The sequence below is a fragment of the Lepidochelys kempii genome, chromosome 6 (assembly GCF_965140265.1).
Source record: "Lepidochelys kempii isolate rLepKem1 chromosome 6, rLepKem1.hap2, whole genome shotgun sequence".
Lineage (NCBI taxonomy): Eukaryota > Metazoa > Chordata > Testudines > Cheloniidae > Lepidochelys > Lepidochelys kempii.
Window position 1 is genome coordinate 80,696,882 of NC_133261.1, and position 21,392 is coordinate 80,718,273.

The following is a 21,392-nucleotide window of genomic DNA, read 5'->3' on the forward strand; positions in this document are numbered from 1 at the left end:
TGGTTGCACTTTAGCAGACAACTGGAGAGTTTATTGCCCTTCAAATCACCAAGACAAGAGATACAACTTGCATTGCAGTACAACATGCAACAGCCAACAAAAGACAACCAATCTCTCAGTTTATCAATTATGAATAAAGATTATCTAATATTTAGTAATGATCTAAGATGAATGATTGCACTGCAGTTCCAATTGATATTGGAATATGACAGTAAAATTATACACAAAAACTACCTTAAAAGAATGCCTGTGTAACCTTAATTTGCCCCCCTCATGTGTATACATTATGAGACAGACTTTAATTATATGATCACATACTATTTTTTCAACAGGACCCTTGCCTCGTTCATTTGTTCAAGGGGAAAAAAGTAGAAATAGAACATAATGAAAATATATTTTCATTCGTTCTGTACTTGGTTAATATGGAACATAATGAAACAGTAGAACCACATTTCAAGCTATCACTCTGCAAACTGGCCTCTCCTTTTTCAGTAACAGTGCTTTCATGGAAATATGGGTGCCACATGCTTTCTATTAAATATTTTTAAAAACAGTGTGATTCTCTGAAGTTTAATGTGTTCACTGAATTCAGGGTAGATTTATTATCTTTCCTGTGTCCTGTTAGCCCTTTACTAATAATCTGACTTTTCAGATTTTTTTTTTGGACTGATTCTTAAACCCTGTAATATATCCTTAAGGTTTTTAGCTTCTCTACTTGCATCTTTCAGACACAGTTTTGGAACTCTGAAGTCTGCAATGCCTCCACTGCCTCCCTCTTCAATTGTGATTCCAGGACTAGAACTGTTTTCTTAAGATTCCTGTTTGATGATTCTAATGCTGACTCCAGACAGCTGATTTATTAGACCAGAACTGTTTTCCCAACTGAAAGTCCGCTGTAGTTGAAATGAATAGTTTCAAGTAAATTTTTATAGTTCTTACTTGTTCTATATTTCTCCAGGGTGAAATCCTGATCCCACTGAAGTGGAGAGGAGTTTTGCCATTGGCTTTAATGGAGCTAGTATTTCACCCAGATGGCATGACTGGGATGTGGGCAGTCTGTCCTAGAAGTCAGAGCAGGAGTCAGGAGGCAGGCTGAGTCTGCGTACCAGGAGACCAGACTCTGAGACAGGCCAGAGAGCAAGATGTTACTTTTTGTGAGTAAAAGTGACAGAATCTGGCCCAATGAGTATTGTAGTCTAATATTTATAAAAAAGGAAGAATCTGGGGCAAGAATCATGATAAAATGGTTATTCCCTCCCCTCCTTGGTTTCTAAGTCAGTAGTTAGTCAGTCAGTTTTGTCTATAATAAAACAATTAACAGCCAAAACCAACATGCTGGAGAATAGGCCAGCAACAGTGATGGTCTAAACTGATTCTATTCTAGAAACCAATGAAAAAATGCATAGTGTTTTAAAAAAAGATTGCCTGCCAGTTGGTTTCTTCCTTTGTTATAGTGATGCTCACTAGTGAAGTCAATTAAGAATAATTTATCATCAGTAATAAGGTTTTTCTTACTCTCTTAATTATATTCTAATTTAAATGTGTTGTAAATAAAACTACATCATTTACCTTCCAAACAAATGTTGTGTTAAGGTGTTTTAATTGGTCGGGGGTGATAAAAATAGTAGTTTTTTGCCAGTGTTTTGGGGCCATTAGTATCAAAAGCACCTCAGTCAACCTCAGCATTAACATGGGAAAACTTTGTGTAACAACCTGCTGTAAACATTAGCAAAGTACATCAAGACCTAGTGATGGGGAAACCTAAAAAGGTTCAGAGTTTAGATTATGATTATCTGAAATACCCACACTTGCAGAGTAAGCATCACCTTTATTCCCACATCCAATAGGCTCTGTTACTGACACTTCTCTGATATTCCCCAAACTCCGATTGTAGATTCATAGATTCCTATCATGTATTGTCTTCTTGCCCAGAAGGACTCGTTGCCTGCTACATATCTCTGCTGTCTGGTGGAGGGACTTTTTCTTGCCTCTGGATTCTTTTGGGGACCATCATAGGGACATTATCACATGAAATCCTATCTGATTTTAGAAGTTGTAGTAAGAGACTTACTGCCAATCCCTCCCTGTTGTCCCTCATAGAATCATAGAAGATTAGGGTTGGAAGAGACCTCAGGAGGTCATCTTGTCCAACCCTCTTCTCAAAGCAGGACCAACCCCAACTAAATCATCCCAGCCAGGGCTTTGTTAAGCCGGGCCTTAAAAACCTCTAAAGAGGGAGATTCCACTACCTCCCTAGAAAACCCATTCCAGTGGTTCACCACCATCCTAGTGAAATAGTTTTTCCTAATATCCAACCTATACACCCCCACTGCAACTTGAGACCATTGCTCCTTGTTCTGTCATCTGCCACCACTGAAAACAGCCTAGCTCCATGCTCTTTGGAACCCCACTTCAAGTAATTGAAGGCTGCTATCAAATCCCCCCTCACTCTTCTCTTAGGCAGACTAAATAACCCCAGTTCCCTCAGCCTCTCCTCATAAGTCATGTGCCCCAGCCCCCTAATCATTTTCATTACCCTCTGCTGGACTCTCTCCAATTTGTCCACATCCTTTCTATAGTGGGGGGCCCAAAACTGGACGCAGTACTCCAGGTGTGACCTTGACAGTGCTGAATAGAGGGGAATGATCACATCCCTTGATCTGCTGAAAAAACTCCTACTAATGCAGCCCAATATGCCATTAGCCTTCTCAGGCCCTCTCAGAGGTCCAGAGAGGCCAGGGCCACTTCCAGCTTTTGAGGTTCCTAGCCATATAAAAATAAAAAATGGCGACACATGAAAACAAAATAAGGCACCAAGTGAGACATAATTCGAATAATTTTTTATTTAACAAATGCTTTTCTAGCCTTTTTCTGTGCAAACGCACAAATCATTGAGGAAAAATCTAGCTTTTGTGCAATGTCACAGTTGATATTAGCATGGCGAGCCCATTCAAGCACTCTTGTCCCACAGTTGAACAATTATAAGAACATAAGAATGGCCATACTGGGTCAGACCAAAGGTCCATCCAGCCCAGTATCCTGTCTACAGACAGTGGCCAATGCCAGGTGCCCCAGAGGGAGTGAACCTAACAGGTAATGATCAAGTGATCTCTCTCCTGCCATCCATCTCCACTCTCTGACAAACAGAGGCTAGGGACACCATTCCTTGCCCAACCTGGCTAATAGCCATTAATGGACTTAACCTCCATGAATTTATTCAGTTCTCTTTTAAACCCTGTTATAGTCCTAGCCTTCACAACCTCCTCAGGCAAGGAGTTCCACAGATTGACTGTGTGCTGAGTGAAGAAGAACTTCTTTTTATTTGTTTTAAACCTGCTACCCAATAATTTCATTTGATAGTTCTTTACCTGCTTCAACACATTGAAGGTGCATTCACCTGAAGCCACTGATGCAGGCAAACTGAAAAAAATATTCAGTGCTATTGTGATATTAGGAAACACCCCAGAGAGTCCGAGTTTGAGTATTTCTTGAATAAATTCCTTTGGCTTGCAATCCAATTTAAAGTTCGTGGAACATATTTGTTTGAGGATGTCAAGGTTCCTCCCCCACTCTGAACTCTAGGGTACAGATGTGGGGACCTGCATGAAAAACCTCCTAAGCTTATCTTTACCAGCTTAGGTCAAAACTTCCCCAAGGTACAAAATATTACACCCTTTGTCCTTGGATTGGCCGCTACCACCACCAAACTAATACTGGTTACTGGGGAAGAGCTGTTTGGACGCATCTTTCCCCCCAAAATACTTCCCAAAACCTTGCACCCCACTTCCTGGACAAGGTTTGGTAAAAAGCCTCACCAATTTGCTAGGTGACTACAGACCCAGACCCTTGGATCTTAAGAACAATGAACAATCATCCCAACACTTGCACCCCCCCTTTCCTGGGAAATGTTGGATAAAAAGCCTCACCAATTTGCATAGGTGACCACAGACCCAAACCCTTGGATCTGAGAACAATGAAAAAGTATTCAGTTTTCTTACAAGAAGACTTTTAATAAAAAATAGAAGTAAATAGAAATAAAGAAATCCCCCCTGTAAAATCAGGATGGTAGATACCTTACAGGGTAGTTAGATTCAAAACATAGAGAACCCCTCTAGGCAAAACCTTAAGTTACAAAAAAGTTACACAGACAGAAATAGTTATTCTATTCAGCACAGTTCTTTTCTCAGCCATTTAAAGAAATCATAATCTAATGCATACCTAGCTAGATTACTTACTAAAAGTTCTAAGACTCCATTCCTGGTCTATCCCCGGCCAAGACAGAATATAGACAGACACACACACCCTTTGTTTCTCTCCCTCCTCCCAGCTTTTGAAAGTATCTTGTCTCCTCATTGGTCATTTTGGTCAGGTGCCAGCGAGGTTACCTTTAGCTTCTTAACCCTTTACAGGTGAGAGGAGCTTTCCCCTGGCCAGGAGGGATTTCAAAGGGGTTTACCCTTCCCTTTATATTTATGACAGAGGAAGATGACCTCGTCACTGAAATCTTTTGAGATTTCTTTGTTGTTCTCACAAAACTCACTGTAAAAGATTGTCCTCACAAATTTTCACCTTGAATCTGGGCCTATAGACTATGAAAGCCTATGATGATGGCCAAGCTAGGGCTCAACCAACCAGTCACCTCTTTTAGCTACCATATGAAGATGATAATGAGGAATTCTCACACATAAATAATTCCTTAATCAACTAGACTTAAAACTATAAAGACACTAAAATATAACAATTCTCTACCTTTCAACACACACCTGATCCAGCACCAGCCACTAGTACTGGTTTGTTTATATAATCAGCTGATCTGACAGGACACGTTCATCATGGTCTAATCTTGTGCCATCAGAACTGATATATTTTTATTAATATTTATGAACATTTTAAACTCTTTAATATGACAAAATCTGTATCAAATAACAAACAATTATATTTTTTTACCAAATCACATCTCTTATTTGCTTAAATTTGCAACTCTAAGCTGAGAGAGTGTGTCACATTTTGGTCCGATAGGGATGCGCATAAAAACAAGTTGCTAAACTTATCAAATGCCAAAAAATTAACAAGTGTCTAAATTTGAAGCCCCCTTTGAGTTTGAGGCCCAGGCCAAATGGCCTTCCTAGCCCCCCGTCTAATTGGACCTGAGCCTTCTTGGCAACAAGGGCACACTGACTCATATCCAGCTTCCTGTCCACTGTAATCCCCAGGTCCTTTTCTGCAGAACAGCCACTTAGCAAAGTTGGTCCCCAGCTTGTAGCAATACATGAGATTCTTCCTAAGTGCAGGACTCTGCACTTGTTCTTTTTGAACCTCTTCGGAGATTTCTTTTGGCCCAATCATCCAATTTGTCTAGGTCACTCTGGACCCTATACCTACCCTTCAGCGAATCTACCTCTCCCCCACAGCTTAGTGTCATCCGCAAACTTGCTGAGGGTGCAATCCATCCCATCATCCAGATCATTAATGAAGATGTTGAACAAAACCGGCCCCAGAACCTACCCCTGGGGCACTCCGCTTGATACTGGCTGCCAACTAGACATCGAGCCATTGATCACTACCTGTTGAGCCCAATGATCTAGCCAGCTTTTTATTCACCTTATAGTCCATTCATCCAATCCATACTTCTTTAATTTTCTGGCAAGAATACTGTGGGACCTGGACCCCAGCACCTGATCCAAAGACCTTACATCGTTGGTCAGACCCCTTTGATATCACTGGATTTTGGATCATGCTTTAAAAGATGTTTCTTCTGACTGAGTACACAAAATTCAGCCACTCCTGAGAAAATGATTTTAAGTAATTTCTGTTAACCATCATGACTGCATTAAGTAGGTTCAGCCAGGGACTCAGAACCAAATAACTTGTGACCTACAACCACTACTCAGGTTTTCCAAAATGTGTAGTGTGCAAATTTGTCACTAAATATTTGCAAGGATCTCAATGGCAAAAACATTTCTGAGTGAACTTTTGGGGGAATAGTTTGGAAAATAGCAAATTTCACACAACTGATCCATTTCTGTAAGAGTTTCATGAACTCAAAAATGGCAAGTGTAAGTGGGAAAAAATTTTATTGCGTACGTTTTGACTAGCAATATGAGAATATAACGTATAATATGAGGTGTATACATTTTAATTTGTCAAGCAAAGGTTAATATGATGCCACTTTCCCCTTTATTGTCTATTTCTATACACAGCACCTTACTCTGTTAAATAACATTCTATTCTATGTGTTACTTTCAAATATAGGCTAGGTCTTCAGTCTAATTAAAAATTAACTATAACGTATTATATTGGCAGCAGGTGCTATATTCATGTTGTGTATGATAGTCAGTTTCTCTGGGTTGTCAGATTCTAGCCTACTAATGCCACTGACCATTTGCAATGATGACCATGAGAATTATTTGCAAGAGTCAATGAAAATAATGAGTCTAATGTAAGACTTTGGGTCATAATATTCTTTTCCAGTTTACATTTTAGACTAAATCTGAAAAAAATCTTTGCATTGACTTGAAAACTAAAAAGTGACTTGAAACGTTATGGAATGTGTTTTACTCTTAAAAGCTAAACTCTAGCTTAAGCCAGAAGGTCTAAGCTACTTGTAATATTTGTATGTAGCTACAAAAGATATAAAAGAGATGAGACTCTCCCTGATTTAGATGCAAGTTTACATGCCCTAAATGTGAAAAATAATGTATTTATTTTTCTTTTCCAGGTTTACATCGAATTACATGAAAAGAGCTTTTAGCTAAAGACATTCTTTAACACTAGCAGTTATGTAGAATTAATTGGATAAAAAAGCAAATGCCTTTCTATTCTTTTCTAGTTTAACATTTATTCTTAGAAACACAAAGCACCTATAAACTGTCATATAGTATACATCAGAGTTCAAATATCAATCCATTGTTATTCATTTGTCCTGTCCTGCTTCATTTCTCATTGGAAGTCTTCTTTTCAAATGATACCTAACTTGATATAGACTGGTGGGAGAATGAGTCACATTGGGTAAAATGTTTAGAAATGCGTAGGTGATTTAGGAGCCCAACTTCTGTTTCTAAAAGAGATGTATGCTCCCCGGAGTCTAACTTCCACTGACCTTCAGTGAGACTCAGAATCCTAAATTACTGAGGTGCTTTTGAAAATTGTATCCTTTACCTATTATTGTACACTGAGCCAATGCCTCATTCTCTAGGCTCAATTATTTAATGCTCTTTCAAGGCATTTCCTTTGTAGTTTCCCAACAGAATTATTCTCAACAGTGTACCTAACAGAGATCACATGTATGTACTTCTACTCGTCATCCCCTTCTGTGCTAGTCTGCATATTGGTCAATGGAAATAAGACATTCGCACACTTGTATGCTACCTCTGTATCACCCTTTTTCAGTGTAACAAAGAATGATCTCATGGTGTGGTAATTAAGCGTTGCTAATTAAGCAAGATAAAAGGTTTAGAATGTCCAAAGCAAATAAAAGTATTTTTGAAAAGCTATATTTAAAAAAATAATGGGACAGATCCTCAGGACCAGGTATGGGAGTGATAAGTATGTCATCTGCACATTTTGGTCTCTTCTTCCTCCCCACAACCACTGTAACTCTTGAAAGCAGCTACAACAATAGTGACTTTGAGTTTAGGTTGGGAGCATGTGGAATAGCAGGAAGGGATAGAGTCATTTTTCTCCCCAACTCTCAATCATGCACGGTCAACAGAAACTGAAAAAAGCAAAAAAAAAAAAAAAAAAAACCCTCAAGTCAAACTCCACTCTGGTACTATTTATTACACCTATATAATGCTCTAGGGTGAATCCTATATAATGCAACTGTATAAAACCCCACTGTTAAAACAGTCCTGAAATTCCAAGGCACAAAGGGACAGATGTTCAGGAGAAAGTTGCAGCATTAAGTTTTGGTTTTCTGGCTTCTGTTGGTGTAAGCTAGACCCTTAACATTATTTAAAATTGTTTATTGTATTTAATTAGATTCTAATTTGTGGAGAGAGAGACATTTATTTTCAATGCTAAATTGGTAATACAGGAGAAGGAAATTCAAATCAGCTGTGTGCTTTATTCATGTTGTATTCTACTTCAGAGATAATTATTTCTGTTGTTTTTTAAGGCATAGCTTTATGAATAAAATAATTTGGAAAACAGGAGAGACAATGTAGAAATATAGACCACTAAAAAAATCTTATAAACCCACAACATATACTTTAATTACATTGGATGACTGTAAATCATGAATGTAGAACAGCTGGATGCTATGAAAATGTAAATGTAGTCTAATCTGTGGACATAGAGTGAAGCTAGAGAAGGTGTAAATCAAAATATCTATTGGGAAAAAATACAAAGGCTGACATCAGCCACTTTGACATTTTTACATAATTCCCTGCTGGACTTTATAGTCCATATAAATGCATGTGAGAGTATAACTCTCAATTATGAAAATACAGCCACATTAAAAATGACTTTGTGCATTGTCCATAATTGGCTCTCTCTAAATTGGGTGCCCAATTCCCAATTATGCAGCCCACTAAGCTACTCTTCTAACTTAATTATTTGGATGAGAGCAAATTTAACATTTGCTTACTTAGTACAAAACTTACTTAGTTCTTACTTAGAAAGAATATAGCTTTTCAAAAATACTTTTATTTGCTTTGGACATTCTCAACCTTTTATCTTGCTTAATTAGCAACGCTTACTTACTTCTTACTTAGAAAGAAAGAAAAAGGGAAATAGTGTGTGTTCTTGACAAGGGTCCCAAAATATTGTCTCTTGCTTTTACAAAATGAGCACAGCTCACAAGGGCTCTTCCTGTACCCCATCTAAGCAACAGTAAAACTTTGATTTTATTTATTTATTTATTTACAGTCTTTTCTATGAAGCTTCTCAATGAATTTATCCTCCAACACTTCTGTGAGGTAGGAAAGTATTATCATTCTCATTTTATAGCTGTCGACTGAAGCCTAGAAAAATTTCAGAGAGTGGAATTTTCAGACATACCTGAGATAAAAGCACAAGTTTCACTGACATTAAATGGACTGAAAATCAATGGGACTTGTGCGTCTAATTCAGATAGGTCCTTATGAAAAATTCCACTCTAGATAACATACAAAAGGTAGCATAGCAAATCTTTGATACTCAGGAACAAAGCCTCCCAGTCCAGTGCATTAGTCTCAAGATGATCCTTCCTCCCCAATGAATATATTATAGTCTCTGTCATGTTTGTAAAAAAGTAAACAAATTAATAAATGGCATAGAAAAGGTAGATCAGCAGCTTCTGTTTTCCCTGTCTCATAACAGAAGGGAACATTCAGTGAAACTGAAAAGTGGCAAATTCAAAATTCATAAAAGGAAATTTTTTTTGCACAGTGTGAATTTAGACTGTGGAACTCATTGCCACAGGATGTCCTGAGAGTAAGAATTTAGAAAGATTCAAAGAGGAATTGAACATTTATATTGATAATAAAAATATCCAGTTACAATAGTTACTGCAAATAAATATTTCAAAGGGGGGCTCAACCAAATATCTAACTATTAGGGATTAGACTGAAACCCTTAAAGGGGAACAGATTATCCCACATCTCCCTGCCATGGGGTTTCTTGCAGCTTCCTCAGAAACACCTGATGCTGGTAACTGTCAGAGACAGAATACTAAACTGGACAGACCTCAGGTCTGATACAGCATAGCAATTCCTATGTACCTGCATTCGTAATGTCTTTATACCAGGCATGAAATATAAAATGCAATCAACCTGCTGTAGTGGTGTCATTATATAAATTTGGCTTAGTTTTTGAGCAGAACTGAGAGCACTGAGATGCTGAGGAATAAAATGGGGAATAAAATAAAAACTGGACCAAGAGGACAAACAAACAGATTTTTTGTTTGGTTGGTTGATTTTTGTTTTAATTATTGGGGCTGGAATCAAAATAAAAAAATATGTCCCAGAATATGACTAACATTTAATAGACCAGTTGTTGATTGCCCAGCAAGGCACTCTAATGATAGGCCTAACTTTTATACTGGGTTAAGAATGATGGTCCCCAATCCTCCTCACTGAGCAGTGTGTGTGTGTGTGTATGTGTGTCTGTCTGTGTATTATGTATTTACAACACACACTTCTTCTGAGGCATACATAGAAACTGAGGCAAATCAGTTCAGTCTAACTGGGAATTATTAAGGATTTGCTTCTTTTCAGTATGGTATAAAGCAGTTAATTGTAAGCTAAGCTGGATAAGGCATGTTATACAAGACAGTATGCCTACTCAGCTTGAGGATGGACCATCCATTAAATGCATGGACCATCTGTTTCAGGTGCAAAGAGACAGTACGAAAAGGGTATGCAACAACAGTGGGACAAAAATGACCTACACAACCAAAATATGTCAAGTTTATGGGCCTGATTCAAAGCCCAGTGAGGTCAATGGAAATCTTTCCTTTGTCTTCAGCGAGGTTTGGCTCAGTCTCTACAGGCATATGTGTATGCACATGGAATGCTGGAATTATGCTGGAATACTGTTTTTTCCATATTCACTCCTGAACGTTGAGGGTAGCCCTCCTATCAGCTTTTTCATCTATGTATAATATAGATGTAAAAGTTAATATGAATAAATTTTGTAGTTTTTCCTCTCAGTGGTAATCACATTTATTGCTGTTCTGTATAGGATGGCTACTGCAAGCCCACACTCATGTAAGTAGTCCAATTGACTTCAGAGTTGTACTCACATGAGGACTACTTAGCTGTGTTTTCAGAATCAGGCCCTTTGTTTCCTCATGCATTCGTCAAAGCATTGGTCTGTGCTTGCCTTATACACAGCAGACAAGCACTGATTCTGTGTCTGACCTAGTCAGTGATTGCACCAGTCATATGAAACATTATTTAGATGATCAGGTCGTGAGTACATAAAGAATGCCCTGAAATGGAAGTCTCTGCTTTCTCTGGCTCATGATCACTGCCCCTGGAAAAAAAGAAATTGTGGTTTATATTACAGAATCAAAGAGGAGTATATTGTTTCACTCTCAAATGTTACCTAGATGTGTTTTTGCCCCTGCCTGTTTGTAGTGGATTAGTATTATTTGTAATTGTTTTTCCCACTGCTATTCAAAACATTTTAAAGTATCCATTTATAAGTATTTTGAAAATGTACAGCAGACACACACCCTGTACTGATCAGTAAAGAAAACGTAAGTGAAAATCAGTAATTTTTGAGAGGGTGTTTTGAAAAAAAACAACCACCAGTTTTAAAAAAAGACAATAATGCCAAGAGAGGCTAATGTAACTGTTTCATTCTCTCTCTCTGTGCACACACACTGTATCTAGCTATATAGTAACAAAAAATTTGAGATTAACAGACTGGATTTTTAAATATTCCAGGAAAAACTCCACAACACGCTCAGAATTCTAAATCCACGCAAAAATTGTCTGATCACAATGATGTCTAAGTGCATGGCCAATACCTATGGAAATTGCATATTTTGGAGAAATGTACTTACATTGTCTTTGACTAGGCTGAATACAGTGAAAATGATAGTTGAAGCAGCATAATTATATTAAAATGATTCAAGGACAGTGACAGTCTTTCATGATGTCTAATCAGCACCTTAGATGTATCTATCAGCACAGAATGGTCAGAAACAATCTGCTAAACTGATGGTCCTCAATTACAATTTTCTTTGGCTTGTTACTTACCTAAGTACATGCAGTATTTCAGGATTGATGCTTAAGCAGTCTGGTATCTTGTTTGAGACATTTGGGGACATTACAGTACCATTTTCTTACCTTTTTATGTTATTCTAAGTTTAATAATAGAGTAAAAGAACAAAATATTATGCCATAGGACCAATTAGTCCAGCATCCAGCCTCCTCCCAAACTACATGAGAGTACAAGGTCTTTCCTATACAAGTACAAGGTCTTTCCTCCAGAGGTGACCCTGATTTCAGGTGAAGGGAAACACCTATTGCTTGATTTCACTTAAGAGCATCTGTTTATTCTCTGAGGTATATATGTTAAGGAAGTTTACTTTTTAGGAGCAAAATCATTTTTAATCAGCATTTGAAAAGTTGTTTCCTTGAATTCTGAAGCTTCACGCAGACAGTGATGATCTCTCAGCTGGAAATGGAGTACTCAGCCAGCCCTTCTGCAACAATTGTACATCTTTAGTCTCTTTTGTGGCATATCAGTGCTTCTGAGCCTGTTTCCAAATGAATATACTCATTACCATTATTGTTATTAATTATTATTATTATTATTAAGTTACCACAAGTGAGGTGGGAAGATCCCACAGCTCAATCTGCACCATCTACACTGCAATTAAACAGCCTCTTAGCCAAGCCACGCAAGCCCAAGTCAGCTGGCACAGACCAGTCGTGGGTGTCTAATTGCAGTGTAGACACACTCTAAACCTCAAAAACAGAACTCACAGAAATAGGACACCTTGACCTAGCTCCTTCTACTTAGACTAAGAGGGGAGTGCAAGTTCCAGCTCACAGAAATAGGACACCTTGACCTAGCTCCTTTTACTTAGACTAAGAGGGGAGTGCAAGTTCCAGAAACTCTGTGGACTTCAGCTCCACTCCTTAGATGTTACAGGGTTCTCTTTTCTGTGGAAATGCCTGTGTGAAATTACCCCTTTAATAATAATCTTAACAAAAGTAAAACTTATTAAAAACAGAGAAAATGAAACTTCAAAAGAAATGGTTTACTTACAATAGCTTGTTCTTTTATCTTACTTCTTATAAGCTAAACTAAATAAAGGTATTTTCAGAATAGTTACAGAGAAAAAAAGAAAAGTGAATAGCTTACATCTCTTGAAAGCTATGTCCTCTTCTGACTTTTTTGGACTGCCTGTTAGCTTTCTTTGCTGACTAGATATAAATCCCTTTTGTATCCAGAGATCTCACTTATTAAAGCCCTTCAGCTAGAGCAGCTTAGAAGTCCGGACACAGCTCCCTTGATCTTGGGCAGGCACTCCCATTTTCCAAAGTACTTTCTCCAGTTACCTAAAATACAGAAAGGGCTTGGGCTTACTGAAATGGTTCACTGAGTATACAATGACTCTTAATGAGAATAAATAGCCTGCTTTCAAAAGCTTAACAACCAATCCCAGAAATTGTATTTCACAGACCAGTTTCTTTGTGTGCCCTTCAGATAGGCAGATTATAATTTTTCTCAGTACGAAAGCCGCTCATTTCCTGTTGTGACAAATTAGGGATAGAGGTCCATATCTTCTATCACAGTTGAATTTGAGGTATCCTAATTTTGGGGAGTCAATTTTGAGACACCCTAGGGGCCTGATGTCTGTATGTGTTGAGCTCCAACTGAAACCAATGAGATCTGCTCAGCAGTTCCAGAGATCATTTCCAGGTCTATCAATCTGAGCACCCAAAAATGGAGACACTAAATCTCAGGTAGCTACCTGATACCTGGCATTTCCTCTACAGCCAGCTCCCAAGCATATCTCCCAATGAGCCAAGGCCAAATGCAGAACTACAAAATGAGACTCAAAATGAGGGACACAGCTAATATATTCATCCAGGAAACATAAAATGCTATTGGAGTTCCTCCTTAAGTTTACATAACTTGTTTACCTCAGTTTCATGACTCTTTGTTCCTGATAAACTATCATGTATAAAACATAAAAGGGAAAGGACACCAAATTTGTGTGACGTATAGGACTAGGTCCTTTGAAATAAGAGACATTTGAGAGTTATACTCTCATGCGGCCATCTCCAGTCTGCTCCTCACTGTAATACATACAGCCTCCCAGGGTCTCTCCCTGAACCTGATCTTCTTTGCTCCCACTGGATGTCATTTCATTTTTCTATTCATTGAACGACATCAAACCCTCTGCTGCAGTGGTCCCCAACCTTTCTGTGGGAATAGCATATTCCCATTCCCAGAAGACTGTGGCTGGTGCCAGATACCCCGTCCCCCACCAAAATGCCACCAAGAAACGGCAATGTTTCTCGGCAGCATTTCGATGGGCGGTTCTCTGCGCCCGCAGGAACCGCGTTGGGGACCCCTGCTCTACTGGCTCTTTGCTGTACTAGCTCCCTATTCTTCTGAGGATGTGCTGAAGCCAAAGAGTTTCCCTACATCTCATTCTGTGTGGCTGTACCCACTAATGAGCCAGCAGGTTAATTACAGGAATTGAAGGAGGCGATTTGGATACTATATCTAAGGAACCTTGAGGAACTAGACTGGTATCTATTTTTAGACTGTCCTCTAGAAGTGTATTTAGAAATTCTCTGCTTTCCTTTTGTAACTATTCTCTAAGACAGTGGTCCCCAAACATTTGAGTGTTGTACCCCCACTCGCACCCCTGGAGCTAGGGCCAGGAGTGGAACCATGGTTCTGGGTGGGTGGGACACACACACAAGAATAAGGGGGCTGAGGCTGGGGCTGCAGCTGGCAGTTGGTCTGGGGCTAAGACTGGGGGCGCATCTGTGCCGAGGCTGGGGATGGGGCCAGGTGCAGGGCTGGGGATGCGCCTGAGGCAGGATTGGAGCACAGCTGAGGGCGGGGAGGGGCTGGGTGGTGCTCTCACCTCACCCTCCCCAGTGGGGCTGGTCCACCCCCACTGCACCCTACTGGATGTTCCTCCATGCCCCCCTACAGGGGTGCACCCCACAGTTTGGGACCTCTGCTCTAAGGGTATGCCTATAATCCAATAAAACACTTGTGGTCTGGCCTGTGTCAGCTGACTCAGACTCATGGGGCTAAGGGTGCAGGGCTATAAAATTGTACTGTAGACATTTGGGCAGTGAAGACATCTGGGCTTGGGCTGGAGCCCAGGCTCTGGGACCCTCAGGTCTGAGTCTAAGGCCCAAGTCCAAGCCCAAACTTCTAAACTGCAAGTTTGTAGCCCTGCAGCCCCGTGAGCCTGAGTCAGCTAACATGGACCAGCCATGGGTTTTTTATTGCAGCGTAGACATACCCTAAGATATGTACCTTTGGATATTATCTTAAATTCTTTTCCTCTGAGCTCTGGCATAATGTCCTAAAATACATATTGGGAACCCCTAAAAGGCTAGAGAATGTAGAGTGCAGGGATTGGATCATCTACACTATTTGTCTCTAAGCTCTTGGTACACATACAATTATATAAAATATCTAAAAAGGTTAGGTATCACAGCATTCAGGTGATAATCTGGGGTAGGGTAAAGTTATAGTGAGTTTATTTTATTAGGAACAAGGTCTGAGTCCATTGAAATCTATGGCAAAATTCCTCTGGATTTTGGAAGGAGATGGATTTGGACATAAATGATTTGAAATATTAATGGTTCCTAGATATTTAAACTAAAACTCTATTAGTCACACCAGTAAGACTACTCTTGATTAAACCCTTGCAATATCCATGTATTAAACTAATGATTTTGTCAAAAAGGTATCTTTCTCAAAAATACAATAATTTTATTCTAATGAGATGCAATTAATCTACTGTATGTTGTAGTTGGATGCAAAAATGCTTGAACTGGCTGGCAATGCAGTGGAATTATTCAATTTCACTAAGAGGAATGATGTAATTTTTACAAGAAAAATTGGTTTCCAAAATCCTCTTTGAGCAAAACCCAATTTTATCCACATAAAATACTTTCTCTTTTCAAAACGTTTACCATTTGGCCATATCCTGAAGACCTCACACAATTTTTACCTGCATCCTAACCCAGGGAGAAGTCCCTCATTCATTTCAACGAGTGTGGCTTCAAAAGTAAGAAGACCACTCTGCCTGTCAGTCACTTTAAGACAGCTGTTATATGACGGGAAGCATACTGTGTGCCCTCTCACAGGTTTGTAATATTTGTTCATTGTTGTTTTTCTTCATTTGAAAGTAATGAGGTCCAGAAAGTTTGTTCTTTGTGTATAGAAGCATTAATGCCCAGCAATGTGATTCCACTGGTGTGGGAACAAAGGACAGCTTGACTCATGTTAAATCTTGGGACAGTCTATGTTCAAAATACTGATGGAATCATCTGGGGATTATTCTGTGAAAATAATTTGTGGAGATTTCCTCTCTCCCCTGGTCTCCTCTCAAGAGGATGGTCTAGCCTAAATTATTAAAGAAAATTTAAACCAAAAGGTTTCACAGGTATAACTACGGGCAGAATTTGTCCCTTAAAATACACAGTAACTGTAAATTTCCTGCAGTTTTGGGGAATGTCTTAACATAATTAAGAAAAATTATATTAAAATTAAGTAGAAAAAGAAATTTTAGATTTGCAAAATTAATTTAATTCCAACTAATTAGCAACTTTATTTTTTTCCTCCTGTTCTCTCTCAGGCACTCATTGGCTACACGTTATCAATGTTATTCTGCCCACTTCTCCAAGCAGAGTGACTCAAGGATGATTGTAGGCTGCTGACTTTGTTTAAATACTCCTTTTAGCTGAATGACTAAGTGGAACTTTGAGAGATGAGAGTAAATGATGTAACCAATAGAGCTCTTTGTTTTCCTTTTCTTCTATGACTATGTTGTTTTGTTTCTTTGAATGCATAATGAATCAGGATTACTGTTAATTGTAAAATTTAAGCTAGAAAAAACAGAGCTATATTGTCCTTTTCCATAGGGAGAAATATGCTCTGTGGAAGGAGAAAATTATACCATTTTGGGGTACTATGCCTAACAAAGCAGGCTTGGATGATCAGCCCTCTAAATCTGGGACTGCTACAGGATTCTGAACATCTTCAAAGAGGACCTGACACCCTCAGCATTCCTTTCCCTATAGCAGCATGGCTCTCTCAGAGGCAATGCTCCTATGTCGTTTCAATCTGATAGCTTCACCCTAAACCACAATTTTTCATGCAGGTGGAGGACAGCATACAAGATAACATTGTTAGGGCCAGCAATATCTTATATAGAAAGATCCCCACCGGTTTGTATGGGAATTATGTCATGGTGCATAGATATCTAACACTCCTGACCACACAGTGCATCCATGGAGATGCTTCCATATAGTCAGAGGAAGAAAGAATATGCTGTGGAAATGGCTCTGCTCCCTTCTGCATATAAAGATCCATTTCTGCTGAGTTTAGCTTCTTTCTGTGCATGCTAGCCCTGTAGAGCACACTTTTCTCCTCTTCGTGACTGTATACCTGTGTTCCCCATAATTAAACATTTCAGTTGAGGTGTGTAACAGGGTTCACGACCCACCTCTCTTTTGGGGGCCTGCTTACTGCTCCCAATAAGGCTCAGAAAGGCTTCAGGGTTGTGCAACATCCATGTTTTTACTTAGGGTTATCCCATCACTAGTGGATATCTATATACAAGCTTGACAGGATTAGTCACCTCCTTTACAGGCAGAGTCAGCCAACAGCTAGGAAGCCTACTGACTTCTCCCTGACTGCCCCCTGGCTCCCTCCCAACCTTCATAGCCCTTGGCTTGTCAGGCCAGCAGGTGTTGCCAATCCTCAGGCCAGCATCAGGCCTTTTCCATCAATCCCAATCTATTTCCCCTGATTGGAGCTGACTGGGCAGTGCTAATTAGGTGCTTTTGCACCAGCACCTTGCTACAAGGTGCGTCCTTCCTACAATGCCTCTGGCTGTGAGGCGGGTAAACCAAGAACTCTCTAGCAGGTTGAGGGATTAAAGTGCAGTATTTCTCAAGTTTATAGTTGAGCCTTTAGAAAGATTAATGTGACCCCCACCATACTAGAATGAAATAGAATATCTCACTTGTCTTTCCTCATAGCTTTTCCCAAAGGAAAATATACAAACATGAAGTTTCTAGTAAGGAAACCACCAGACAGAAAATATGTTTTTTGTTTTGTAATTTGTTCTCATGGCAGAGCTTATAAATATAATCAGTACACACACATTCTTCTTGGTAGGTATATAATCCACTGATTCTTCTATAGTTCATCTAGCTACTGTAGCAGTAAAGTTTTACGTTACATTTAAATTCAGTAGCAGTTCTGTAATTACATTTCAAGCTAGTATATTTAAAAATAGCTGTAAAAATGTAAAAAGATATAAATGGCTAAATTTTTGACTGTCCGCAGTATATTTACCTTCAGTGTGACTTCCCTCCTCAGATATAAGAGTTTCCCACATACAAAATTTCTGCTTCACAGGGAAAAGGCTTGCTTTTCCAAGCCCCTGGGGAATGTTTTGAGAATGGAACTGATGGAAAAAGATGGTTAAGGAAGGCTGCAAATTTTGTTTTGGTTACCAGAATGTTCTTAGACTGTTTGAGATTTGCTATTGATACTTAGGGGTGGAGAGTAGCATAGCTTCAATTTTACATTTGTCAGCTTTGTTTTGTTTGTTCTGCATCTGTCCATTTATTTGCTCTTCAAGCCCTGGGTGTAATGAGTTTAAACCCCATTGAACCTCAGGACACAATGCTTCTTAGGTTTCAGAGTAGCAGCTGTGTTAGTCTGTATTCGCAAAAAGATAAGGAGTTCTAGTGGCACCTTAGAGACTAACCAATTTATTTGAGCATAAGCTTTCTTGAGCTACAACTCACTTCATTGGATGCATCCGATGAAGTGGCTGTCGCTCAAGAAAGCTTATGCTCAAATAAATTGGTTAGTCTCTAAGGTGCCACTAGTAATGCTTCTTAGGTTTAACAATGTATCCTAGATGACCAATTGGACTTTGTCTTAACCCATCCACCTCATATGAATCAGGAACTATGTGTTCCTGAGGAAAGAGTTGTGACTCCAGCCTGAAGCTGACAGTAAGCACTGGAATATGACCAGGCCACTTAAAGGAGCTCCTATTCTTTTTCTTTTTTCTTCTCCTACCACATCTAAGGATGTTTGGTTGCAACTCAGTTAATATTAAGTTTCCACAATTAAGAAAAAGGGTAAGGAAGAAAAATTGATTTTGAAACTGGCACTTAATAAAGATAGGATGTTTACTTCATGTGTATGATTATAAATGAGTGAAATGTTTAGACCACGCGATCAAATCCTAGTATTTTGGTACTAGCCATGGGTACACCAAATAGCATTTAACTAAACTACAAACACTAGCAGAAACTGATCCCTGCATGGATTGGAGCTTCTTTCACCCCTCTTATGCCAGAGCATCTGAGCTTGGATAAGAATATTGTGGTTGTAAAACAGAGATGATTGAAAGGTCTCTCAAGCATGAGTTATAAGTGTTTAGTTGCATTTCTAATGAACTATACAATAATTAAAAAAAAATCTAATAAGAGCTGTAAATTTACACAGAATGTCTATCACGTATGTCCATCATCTTTGTAAAATGTAGCCATTATTAACCCTTTATCTAATGGTCCCCTAGGGCAACTGCTATGGTATATGACTGAACATTCATTAGTATAATTTATAATAGTGGAATCATCCTCACCCACTGGGATCTATGAATTTCTGTGGTACATAAAGCCTTTTGAGATACTGTACTTGGTAGCATGCCAAGAGCCTCATGACTTAGAGACAACTGTTAAAGGTGATTTGACAGCTAGGCTATGTAAGCTTTGGAACCTGGTGGGTCCCAGTATGGATTCTGGCACATAGTTCAAAGGAAAGAGTAGTTTACTAGGGCTGGCAGAAAAGGTTGCAAATACCTAGGCTCACTAGTTGGAAGTCAATAATATAGCAGTCCCTAGTTTGGACCATAGGTGGCATCATAAACATTAGGCCTTTCAGACCTAGGACCTGGGGTGCCCCCTTCTAGTCTGTCTCCACTAGAACTAATTAAGTATACTGTAGAAGAACTCTGGCTGGGGGGATCTATGCCAAAGCAAAAGCTTCCACACAGCTCCCACGAGCCAGCTGCTACAAGTGTAGATAACAAGCAAACCATCACTCTGTCCCCGTTTGTATGTAATTATGTCATAGAGCTGCCCTCAAACACTGCATTTATCTCAGGTTTCCCAGACACCCTGCTGCACTAACCAACTTTTGACCATCTGACCCCTCAACTGCCATGGAACCTTCCCCACCCTAGCTGACTTGTAACAAATCAGCACATTCATCCCAGTATGTTCAACAGCACAAGAGGTGCACTCGTTTAAGTTTCCTTGCAGATTTCCTTGCAGTCAGAGTGTTAAAATATAAAGAAATGGGAGCAACTAAAACAGATCTCTATGTCTAGGGATTGCTGTTGGGATTCCCAGGCCTACTCTTGCTAAGAGTTATTCTCACACACTGGAGAGATGAGAATGGCCCATCTGTTTGTAACAGATTTTATTACAATCATGGTAATGATAGCTTCATATGAGTAATTTTTTGAATGGAGGTCAAGTTGGATCATTTGTTCAAAAATATCTTATTTTAAAGGTTTTAGATCTATTACGTTTATATGGTTAAAAAAGTCACAGTCCCTATGTCAAGATAGTAATGTATAATAAAAATATGAATACAAGTTTATTCCCATGTCCTCAGGTATTGCTACAGAACAGGCTAATAATACTAAAGAATTGTATTTGGGCATATAAGAATTAAAGGTATAATAAAAGCAAAAGTCTATTTTTTAAAAAACAAACAGACTATAGTTAAAATCAGTCCAATATAAAAAACTGCAAGGCTTAAATGGAGTGTCATTAATAAGATCGTAAATGGATATAAACATATTACTCTTCAGATCATAGAGTTTTAATATAAAAAAAATCAATAAAGAGCTAAATAAAAACTGCTTTTTATATTTCCCAGATTATTCAGTAGAAAAGCCAACAAAAATTAAACCCCTATTGATATGATAATAAGTAAACACAAACACATTACTTTTCAGATAACTAAATTTTAATATGGAAGATAGGCTGAAAATTGATTTTTATATCAATCAAATTCCAATTAAATTAGACCAGATTATTCAACAAGACATTCTACAAAATGAAGTATATATTGAGATATTGGTTAGTAAATAGAAACAGTGTATATTACTGTCTAGATATTAGAGTTTTAAATTAAAAAAGCAAACAAATAAAAACAATTTCATTCAATTTCTGGTGGTATTAAATCAAGTAACAAATCCTTCCCCAAATCATTCAACTTTCAATCAACATTCATTTTCCCATAATTTTTTCTTAATTTGAGTATTCACATATTCCATTTTCATCATAGTTATAAGGAACAATTTTTGCCAACCTTTATAAGGTGAAGTTTAGCAGGGAAAAAGAAATAAAACAGCAAATCCTAGCAAATGAAAATCTTGCAATATAGATATACTTTTTTTCTCCTTGCTTAAATAAATCTGGCAATATCTTAATTTCTTTATCATTATAATTAATATTTCTTTTTGATTTCCAAACCATTGACATCAAGCTTTTCTGACGTAAAGAAGACCAAAAGATTCAAATAAGAATTCAGTTCAAAGGGTTACATGTATCAGTGCAGCTAAATGGGGTTAAAGCAAAGTCATAAATATGCAGTTGGCTACCAGTAGGTAGAGTCTTGCATCTGCATGTTCATGTCCTGGGGAAGAA